The sequence below is a fragment of the Sorex araneus genome, chromosome 4 (genome assembly GCF_027595985.1).
Source record: "Sorex araneus isolate mSorAra2 chromosome 4, mSorAra2.pri, whole genome shotgun sequence".
In the NCBI taxonomy this organism is placed as follows: domain Eukaryota; kingdom Metazoa; phylum Chordata; class Mammalia; order Eulipotyphla; family Soricidae; genus Sorex; species Sorex araneus.
Genome location: NC_073305.1, coordinates 131,821,150 through 131,832,812, shown reverse-complemented (window position 1 = coordinate 131,832,812; position 11,663 = coordinate 131,821,150).

Here is an 11,663-nt window from a genome sequence, read left to right as displayed (position 1 = left end):
AAAGTGCTTCATTTCTTTCCTGCTACCTCTAATTCTAGTTTTGTTGGCGATCTTTTCTGCAGCCTCCAATGCCATTTCCTCATTTAAGCAGTGGTGGTTGTTCTAGAAGTAGCAGTTGATACTAGTTTGTATTTTAAAAACTTAATGATATATTTTCTCTCTCTCACTTCTCTTCATTGTTGTCATGATAATTGGAATTACACGCACGTACTTGGCTGTGGTGCTTACGTGTTGAGTTGTGGTGCTCATTGGGTTGTGTCAAATGTGGGGCTCATTGGTTGGGGTTCTTTGATACCAATCTCAAGTGCCTTTTGCAGTAAATAAATGCAGTGTAAGAGCTCCTTTAGTTGTGTTGCTTACACATACCTGCTGGGGTGTGTGCTCTGAGTTGAAATACAAATGATGGTATGGTGGTCACAAGAGGGTCACTGTGGCACTCACACACCAGCTTACCAGATGTCTCACTTTCTGGCTCTGGCACTCATGCATCATTTTCATTCCAGTGCTCACCAGGGAGTCATACCCTGCTATTTATTTTGTGGTGCTTATACACATGGCAACAGAGCAGCTGGAAATCAGTTGCAGCATCAGGGATTGTAGACAGCAGAGTTGTCATGATCACACTAAGTACACTGGAATTTGAACTTTTGACCCTATCCCAGAAAGAACCACTATGTTATTCCTCTGGCCCCCTATCTTTCAATTTTCCCCAAACATGTTTGTATGGAGTGTATGGAGGCACCCAAACATGGTGCCCTCTCAGAGATATTGTATCAACTGATAGTATCCTCTTCTTAAAAGTGGGGCCAATCTCTAGCACTGGCCTTATCTCCTGGGGTCTGAATCTTCCCTCTACACGGCCCATCCTCAAAGATTCCAAGACCCATTGTCATCAGGAGAGAGCTTTCTCCTCAAATATTTAGGTCTCAGATCTATCGGGGCCCTTTCTCTAAGGTTCTAGTTTTAGAAATTTCCTTCTCTCACTTTCCCTTTCATTTGTTAGCCTTAAGGGTGGCAACTGTATCCTGTTTTCAAATGATCTTATGTGCAAGTTACCCTAGTGTCCTTTGCAAGGAGTTCTGTGTATTCTTTGCTCTGAATCTTTCTTGGTGTAATTTGTCTCTCTCGTAGACTGAACTAATGAAATAGTTTTCCTTTATCTCAAAGCTGACTCACATGGGCATTGACTAGGTTTTGCAAAGTGTACCTAGAGCCAAGGAGCCTGAGAGAGACGCTTTTTGGGTGGGACTATTTTGTTGTTATTTGTTCTCGACCTAAAAGACCTTCATCTTACCCTAAGCGTAAAGACATGAGAGGTCTACTTGCTAGCTGAGTTGGACTTTGCATAAGATGAAGTGAAGAAAGTCTTTTCATTTTTAATTAATAAGAAAGACTTATGGAAGCTCTGTTTCCTCATTTTATGTTTTGATGGAAAGTAAAATGTCAGTGGATTTTCACAGTGGGCACCAGATGTTATAAAAATAAGAGATCAGAAAGATTACTAGCATTAGACAAAGGAAAAAGGTTGATGGGTTTAAGTGACACAATTGAGTTCTCAATGTTAGAAACCCCTTTTATAAGCTGGGACACCTAAAGGCTTGGCAAATATCCATGCCCGTTAGCCGTCTGCATCACTACTGACTGAGTGTATATGTTGAAGGGTTTAATGAATCATAGACATGTGATCCCTGCATGGGAAAAAATATGTGTTGTGCCCAGCACACTCTTTTCCATAAAGAAAGCATCATTGGGAAATGCAAACATGTGGAAACAGGCCACAAAAATGCAGCAAATTAGTGCTTATTATCCACTCATCCACACAGGAAAGTTTTAAAAGGTAATAAAGATTTAGGTTCTTAAAGTTTGTACATTCGGTTCACTGTTTTTAGAGTAAAATATATAGTGCTGGATAACCCAGCTCTCTGCATATAAACATTGAGTTTAAATTTTAAATACCTTTTAATTCAAGAGGTATTTTAAATCATGCTGTCACCTGTTCCCAGGTTTTCTGCTGCAGGTTACCACCCCAAAGTACCTAATTAAAATAAATGAAAACAAATAGGATTATCCAAGTGAAATGTCACTAATGCTATTATAAAGTAAGAATGTTTTTGGCACCATTCAATAAAGCTCCAATTCTAAGCTGTAAAGGCAACCCGTGGAAATTCAGATGACACCTCAACTCATTAGTTTGTCTGTTCCATATTTGTGTTTGCACTTGGAATAAATGATAATGTAGTTCTGTACATTCACAGAATCATAAGGGTCATTGTTTTCAGTAATGAACATGATGTAATTCCACAATTCCATTATCCTTGCTTGTTAAGTATCCTATTTATTGTAATTTCTGAAAATAATGGATAATCCTGTAATTTAATATTAGTATGCCCATAAAAGAAAATAAAATCTATGTAACTTTCAAAAATAGCTTTTCCCAAGCTGTTTTTTAGCTTTCCAGTATTTATCTGAGGAAGGTTTATGCTAAAGCCCTGAATGAACTCTGTGCATAGTTTTTCTTAAGTTTTTAACCATTACCACTTACTTGAAGTTCAATACACTGCCTAGGAGATCTAGCTAGAGAGAAAGAGAGAGAAATATACAGTGAAATACAGACAAACATAAACAACATAAACACAGACACAAATAGGTACACACACAGAGAGACAGACAGACAGACAGAGAGCATGAACAATTAAAAGCAGAGGTGAAATATCAGAAAATATCAGAAAGAGTCAATAAGTCAGAACAAAATAATTTGATATTAACTGTCCAACTCACAGGGGACTCCAAATCTAAGATGAATTTTTTGCAGAATAATGTGAAATGATCAGTAGAGACGGTTTGCAAGTTTACAGCAAGCACTGCGTGCTCTGGCATGGTACATATTGCATCTCCTCAACTTTCCATTCAGCCATTCTTCAGCCAGATGTACAGGAAACTGAGAATCAAAGCGACCAATGTGGTCACATGTAAACAGCACATCTGACACTAAGGGAGCCTCAGCTTTTTAAGCACAAGACACACCACCAGGGTGACAGAGACCTTAAGGAGTGAACAAAAACATGATTCCAGAGAAGTCCAAACATATGCTGAAGCTATGGTAAAAGCAATTTTGTGTGTAATGCAGGAAACTCCATTTAGTTTCAATAGCAGTTTAGGAAGTAAAGCTCAATTTTATGAGTCTTTCTTTTAGGTTTTTTTTTTTTTTTTTAATAACCACATTAGGGGCTGGAGCAATAGCACAGCGGTTGGGCGTTCGCCTTTCACACGGCCGACCCATGTTCAATTCCTCCGCCCCTCTCGGAGAGCCCAGCAAGCTACCGAGAGCATGGAGCCCACACGGCAGAGCCTGGTAAGCTACCCGTGCATATTGGATATGCCAAAAACAGTAACAATAAGTCTCTCAATGAGAGATGTTACTGGTGCCTGCTCGAACAAATCGATGAGCAACAGGATGACAGTGACTCCTACCACATTAGAGTATATTTGTATCTTAGGGACTGAGACATTTAGCATTTTTCTCCATCTGATGATCCTCCATTGATTGTGCTTTAAGTCATTGTTAGTATCATTATCAGTTGGAATTATGAGGATGAAGTTAATAATACAGGAACACTGGTAGAAGAGGGAAAATGTAGGGTAACAAATAATTCTTTGCTGGATTTTTTAAATAGTTGTATGACATTAGGCAGATTACATACTGTCTTTGAAACTTAATATTTCCATCTTAAAATGAGTTTAAAGCAACTACCTCATAGTTTCTGGAGTGATTGACACGAGATCATCTTCTTAATATATCACACCAAGTGCTAGCATATTCTAGGTGCTCAGCGTATAGTAATTTCCTACCCACTTCTATTTTTGCATTATGCTTCCTCCTTTGAAGCTCCTTGGTCAAAAATATAAGAGACATATAACATATATAAAAGTTTTAATTTATAACTAACTTGTTTGGTTAGATTAGCACGTCATTGAAGAAATGTTGGAGTTTTAGTCATTTAAGGAAGAATATAATGATCAAGAATCAATCTATTACAGGTAATAGTGCATTGAACACTTGAAAGTTGCTAAGGGACAAATTCTTTGAAATTGTAATCATAAACAAAGTACTATAGCTGTGTGTAGTAAATATAAGTTATACTTTTGAAATCAGTATAGTTTATATATCAGTTATATCTCAATTAAAAATACAGTTTTTTTGTTATCTGTAAAATGTACTCTAATGCTTGCTTTCTATGGACCAAATTCCTGAACTAAAAGAACTTAAAGATGATGGAAAGGAAAAGAATGATATGATTCTGGAACATGTTTGTCTATATTCTCTGAGCCAATAATGAATACATATAGATTCAATCCAAACTACGTCTGAATCCCTGGGTGCAAGTTTGGAAATTGTTTCAAGGACTTTGAAATAATACAATAACTCTAATATTATGTAGTCATGCATAAAATGATGGCACATCCTGATTTTCCAGGATAGTCCTGAATTATATTTTCTCAGTTATAAAAAACTGTTCCTTTTGTACTCCAGGGTAGAGAACTTGAATGATAGGCTTTATGGATCTCATTGCTGTAGGGTACTTGGAAGACTCTCAATGTCCAAATATAAGTCTAATAAAAGGAGTCTATATTAGCCTCTAGTACTATACTATTGTTATTACCACACCACTGCTGCTTCTAATAAATACATAGTTTCAAAATGCCTATCTTCTAATATCATTCTGTTTTGTTACTCAGGTAACATAAAGAATAACTGGCTGCATCACCTTAATAAATACTTTTATATTTTTCATGGTATATATTTTTGTGAAGTCATAGTTTAAATAACTGATTCATTCTTTTTCCTTGTTCTCAAATCATATGGATGTCTACACTTCTGAATTTTCCCTTTAACAGATTTGTCTTTTTGTCCCTGAGAACTTATACATATTTAATTATCATAGTCTATATCTTACTATCCAATAAGAAATATTTCCCCTCCCTCAACTTTATTCTTATTTGTAAGAAACTGCCTGATCATACTTTTCAATTTATATACAATCTATTCTTTACCAGAATATCAAGTGACAGACTCTTATTTGCACTTTGAAAAACAAGAATGTCAAAGTCTTACAAAATTTCCTTTTACCAGTCTAACCTGTAAAAGGATCTCAGGTTTAACTGTACACCTGTATTTGATTTTTCATATGTTTATACATGTTATGGATGGGTGGTAAGATGTGCTTGTCTTTGGTGACAAGTATTATGAAATAAAATTTCCTCCTAATTCAGAGCAGACTATTAACATGATGGTACAATCAAGACATTCATGGAAACTTAATGACAAAAACATTCCAAGAACTGCAGAGGGCCACTTCCCTCATCTTTCATTACACACCCATTAAAATGAAAACTCCTTTTGGCACGAGCTAGGGAGAATTGAGGTAGAATGATTAGTTAGATCATACCAGAATATAAAGGGTCTTTCCTCATTTAAATTAATACCAACTACACTATTAAACACATACAAAATTTAATGGCATCTCTAGTCATTGTTATGGCCAGATATTAGTACAAAAGCCTTCACATTAATAGGGAAGAGAGTGTTTATGTTTAACCAGCCCATGTTGGTTGTTTTCCAACATCTTTTCAATGATTCGCAAATTGGGTGAAGCTTAAATTCGAACATATCGGAGATAAGCCAGTAAAGGGACTGTTACAGTGCTGAGTTGTACCTAGAATCAGATCTCCTAAACTCCTTGGTGTTTTCGTGCTAATCTTCCTGAGCTGAATTTATTAGGTTTGAAGGGACACTTTAAGAAGAGATCTACCTATCCGTCAATTTCTCAATGAAATTTGCAGGTCTCAATATAAATAAATGGGCTTGGATGGACTACAGATGTGGTCTAAGAGTCTGCAGATGCAGTTTGAATGGACATATGAAGTTAATCAAAGCACACATATAAATATGTTCTTCCTTTATCATCCTGGGTACAGTGTTGGCTAGGATACAGACTTTTGTAGAACACATATAGGTGTTCCTAATTAGGGTAGTCCCTCAAAATTCAATAGACTTATCATCGAACTTAACTGCCTCAGATCTCCATATTTCCATGAAAGCAAGCCTTGACTATTCCACTCACTGACTATGAACTTCATTTCTTACAAAGAAATGCAAAAAATGGAGAGATAAGAGCTCTGGAGCTCTTGGCCTCATTTCCAGAGAGAGAGAGAATAGGATAGCATGATGGCAACCTAGAGTCTCCACTCAATTAATTAATTGAATTCAATTAACATACACAGACTCATTTTTATATTATTTTCCCATATCATATCCCCATTTTCTTATCCAAAAGGTTCTTCAGAGTAGGCTTCACAAAGAAGCTTCTAGAAACCAACCCTCACTGATTCTTTAACCAATGTATTCTTTGAAAAATGAGATGTGGAGGCTCTAGTTTTCAAGATCTCTCTTTGTCTATGTCCTAATTATAGTACACAATTAAAAATTCAAGAGCCAAATATTGAATACATATTTTATGAAAGTCTCTGATCTAGTTACTTAGGATATACCAAATGAAAAACACAGAAATCTTTGTCTTTGTGATATTACCTGCTAGCTGCTTCTCCTTACTGACCCTTCATAGAGTTACTGACCCTTCATAGGAAACAGGTTGAAGAAAGCTGAGCTCCAGACTAGCATTTACCTAAAAAAAAAAAAAAAGTGGGAGGGTTGGGGGAATTCTTTCTCTTAGTTCAAAGTCATAATTGATGCTTAATTAAGGAATTCTAGTTAATCAACTTTTAATTGAGAGAGAAAAGGCAAACTTCTCTAAGTCCAAAATCTGAACTGAGGAACAATTGGAATTTAGACATGATATATTAATTAAAATGATACTCTTTTAACCTATGCAAAATAATGAGTGTGTTTCCAGCTTTTATCACTTTAGTATTGTTATTTATCTGTGGTGCTGCCCTTCATTGTTTTGAATGTTACTCATCAATTCAATGACCATATTTTCTGTAATTTGCATCAATAGTTCATGATGCATGCTGCAAAACTTGGATTTTAACCCCTTTGCAAAAATTGCAGCAGGATGGAAACTGTAAACTCTATCATAATCTAAGTACAAGTAAAGGGAAACTAGATTCAATCCTCTCATACTCTAAATTTTCACTTTCATTCCAAGATGTATTTGGGAGAGGGAGGATTATTTGAAAATATCTTTAATTTATCCTACCTATTAAAGAATAGTTTAATTACCTATACTATTCTAGGTTGACAGTTATTTCCCTTAATACTTTTTTCTTTTTTCAGTCAACATTAAATATTAAAAATTGTTAATAGATATACAGTTTTCACCTGGAATTTAGATTTCTACAATTCCTTAAAATGTCATTTTTAGAGTTGATTTATTTAAATTAATTTCAAGAAAAAAAGAAACACTTTTTTTTTTTTTTTTTTATTCTTGACTCTCATAAGTCCCTTTCAACTGTAACGTTATTCTCCTATTATTTGGGTTATCTTTTTCTTGTTGAGTAAACCAGGCCCCTTTATCTTGTAGCATAGCTTCGTTTTGGGGGGCTAGTGGATTGCTTCCTGATAGTGTGTTTTGACTTGTTTCTCTATCCTGATTTCCTGTAAGCTACCAATGAAACCTTGAGGCCTTCATTAAGTTATACTTAGATATTATTTGGATGAAAGAAAGGCAAAAATGTTTCAGGGGTGAATGTTTTGTTTGTACTATTGCTCCATATCAATAGAAACATAATATGTGATTGTTATCTTTAAATGGCACTAAAACTGGCCAAGTTTTAGAGGGTTTAGGTAATGTCATTTCAATCGCTCTTTTATAAATATTCTGACAGAGTAGAGGGAGAAAGTTCTTAAGTATTTTTCTGAATATGTGAGTAATTTGTGTTGTAGACTCATACATTATGAAGGCAATAAAAATTATCCTCACTCTCACCCTCAAATTATAAGCAAAAATACACAGTATTTGGATTTTTAAAAAGATTCATTTATTTTTATTAAATTTTCACTTTTTTATTAAGATACTGTGATTTACAAAAGTTATTTATAGTTAAATTTTAGGCATAGTATGATGAAGCATACTATGCCTAAAATTTAACTATAAATAACTGCCATCATACTGCCAGTGTTAACTTCTCTCCACCAGTACCCCCAGGTTCCCTCCTCCTCTCCCCCTGCCCCCTACCAGCCCCCCAACCCAGCCTGCCTCCTTGACAGGTACATTTTTAAGGTTGGTTGTTGTGGTGGGCTTAACTTTTAAAATGTGACATAGCACACAAATGTCATGTGTACATGTTTTTATCCAGATTATTTTCAGTTAACACAAACTAATAGCATCATTTAGTTGTGTATGTTACACAATAAATAGGAAGCAAAGAGCTTCCCTGACAGTGGCCTTATGATCATGAGACTTTTGGTTTCCTGATGATACATTAATCTCTCCATCTATTCTGCAGACCTTCAAAGCAATACCCTCCCTGTGAGACAAAGCAATGAGTAAAACAATTTTCTTGTATGTAGCCAGCACAATCTTATCCCAGCTATGACATATCATCCCTGCCAGGAGTGATCCCTGAACATAGAACCAGGAGTAAGCCTTTATCATTATTGCATGTGGCTTCAAAACCTAACAAAATGAAAGTATGAGCCCTTCTTTGCATATGATCTATCTCAGTTTGAACTCTGTCACTGCATATGGACTATGAGCACAGCCAGGAGTAAACCCTGAGCATCATTAGGGGTAACTCCTTCCCCCTGACACACACACACACCCACCAAAACACTTTCAATATCTTTGTCACAAACGGTAACACTTACAGGCAAAGTTTTATATTAATTATACTGAGAAACTTGTGTTTTCTGTTCCTCCAGTTATCATAAGATCTGTCCTTAAGTCAAGTCCTCCACTTACCTAAACACACACACACACCCATTTAGGAGACTTTATGCTTGAAGCACTAGAGTGGGGACTTTTGAAGAACTGCATTTACTTAATTCCTTTTCAAACATATACTCTTAGTTGTTATGCTTTAAAAACTGAGAATAAAGAACCACCATTGGTAAATTGCTTTGATTTGCTATAAAGTGTTGTTAGGAATTGTCCTCAGCATATCCAGAGCAAAAAATAGGTTTGAAAATTTTCTTTTTGGCTTGAGAACCAAGATTACAAAAGTTGTTGTTGGTTATTATTGTTTCATTTAGGAAACAAATGGACTTTCTTCATTATACTAAGTTGAATGTCTTAGCCTAAACTGCTATAATAAATATATCTGAAAGCACAGTGACTTAAATGGCCATCATTATTTTGTGTACTACTTATTGGCCTGGAGTGATAGCACAGTGGATAAGGCATTTGACTTGCACGTGGCCAACCCCGGTTCGATTCTTCTGTCCCTCTCGGAGAACCTGGCAAGCTACTGAGAGTATCCCTCCCACACAGCAGACCTTGGCAAGTTACCAGTGGTGTATTCAATATGCCAAAAACAGTAACAAGTCTCATAATGAAGATGTTACTGGTGTCTCCTCAAGCAAATCGATGAACAACAGGACAACAGTGCTACAGTGTACTTATTGATAAGTGATGCAGAGTTATCAAAACACAGTGGCTTTCTTTGGGTTCAAAGTCACTTGCCACTTGTCACTTGTCATCCTGTTGATTCTCGATTTGCTCGAGTGGGTGCCAGTAACATCTCCATTTGTCCCTGTCGTGTGCTAGTGTAGTCTAATGATATCTGCTCGTTCCAGGAACAGGAAGAGCCTCAAATCGTTCATTAAGGGATTTGACAAAATCTGACCATCTCGTTGGCCACTCGGTCTTTTGACATCTCGTGGAATCCAATCGGTAATAGCTCTAGTCCAGCGGTCATCTCTGAATCTCATTACGTGTCTGGTTCATCTGATTTTTGACGCGTTGGCAAATGAGACAGCATCCCTGATTCTTGACCGTCAACCGAGGTCAGAACTCCGGGATTCCTTCTCTCACTTGAGTGAAAAGTGATGCTCCTAGCATAGCTCTTTCGATTCAAGGAATCCAGGGTTCAAAGTGCTTGCTCCAAATAACAATGGTAAATGGAACCCAGATGTCTTTGGATAGTCAAATGACAAGGACCAGTGCTTACACTACTTCCACTAACTTCTCACTGACCAGGAATTTTAGTCCTATGGTCATGAAACTGACTTTGCAACGATCTTGTAGATTAGAGGAGAAAAGGGACATAGATATTTGCAGATAAGCAGTGTCTCTATTAGAATTTGATCTCTGGTCATTCAGATATTTACAATGCACTCTCTTTACTTACACAAAGAACACACTCCATTTGGCTTAAAGTCTGAATTTCTGCATTATGTTCAATCTCTCCATCAAGTCTAGATCTAACTCCTGTGATCTGGTAACCTAGAAACTAAAAGAAAAGTTATCTTCAGCCCCAGCTTCCACCCAAAATACCACAATAAACAAAGCTTTATGACCATTTTATTGTGGATAACCACAATAAAAGCTCCCATTCAGAAAAGTGAAAAATGGTTAACATACAACAGCCACTAGTCCATAACAACTGTCAAGTATCACTATACAGGAATTATAGATTTCATACGCTGAAAATGGAGTGGTCCCTTGGTTAGATTGGGATGCTGTGTATTATTTTCCTTGGCCCTTTGAGAGTTTTTTCCATGGGAGTCTTTTATCCTTCATAGACACATATAAAATGGGTGTAACCCATTGCCTACCAGTGAAGGTTTAGGAGCCTGGGGAATACTTGAAGGCTCAGATTGCCATAGGCTTTTGCTGGCTAGACTTGTGGTTTCTTTGGCAATACAATTCCCTTAAACCTAATAGACTTACGGTTTGCTTGCTTCCTGCCAGTTCCAGATGCCAGTGATCACTGCCAACAATTTCATCTTAAGCAAAAGATTCGGTTCTTTTATTTTCTGTCTCTCTGTCAAGCATACCTCTTTCCCCTATTACTGGAGACTCCCTAGAGACCATCTGAAACAATAGGCTTGAGTGAGAAAGAAACACCCCTAATCTTTACCTTGGGAGAGGCCCTATTGTCTAGTAGAGAACACTAAGTATTGGGCCCAGGGGAAGGCTTGAGGAAGTTTCTTCTCTCAATGCTTTTGGTAGTATGAGAAAGCAACCTATAAATTATAAGACCTTCGTTCAATTCATATGCAGGCTTCAGGCAAGAAAGATCTAAAATCTCATCCTGAGATCTAAGCAAAGATCTGCTTCTAAACAGATTATCAACTGAGTTAACCTCTATTATACTACTTTGCTAATAATGTAATTTACCAGTCAGCTGTCACTGTGGTGCTTATTTACCAAATGCTTACCATGACATGCAAGGGTCAACATATCTACATAGTACAGTATCTGTAGCGTAACCATTAGCACATTACCATATCTTTGAGGATTTCTATTTTTACTTGTAGTTGCTAACTTTGGTACTAATAGGTACAGTCTACACTAATGAAATTAAAAGGATCCAAAATTATAGTAGCTCCTAAGTCAATAGTATAAGACTACAGCAGACTTAAATGTTGCATCATTTGGAATCCAGAATTCTTCTCTGGGTTTCAAATAGCAAACCGAGTTCTGCCATCATATCTGTATCACAGTGAATGTCCATTAACTAAAGAGTATTCTTGGTTAGAC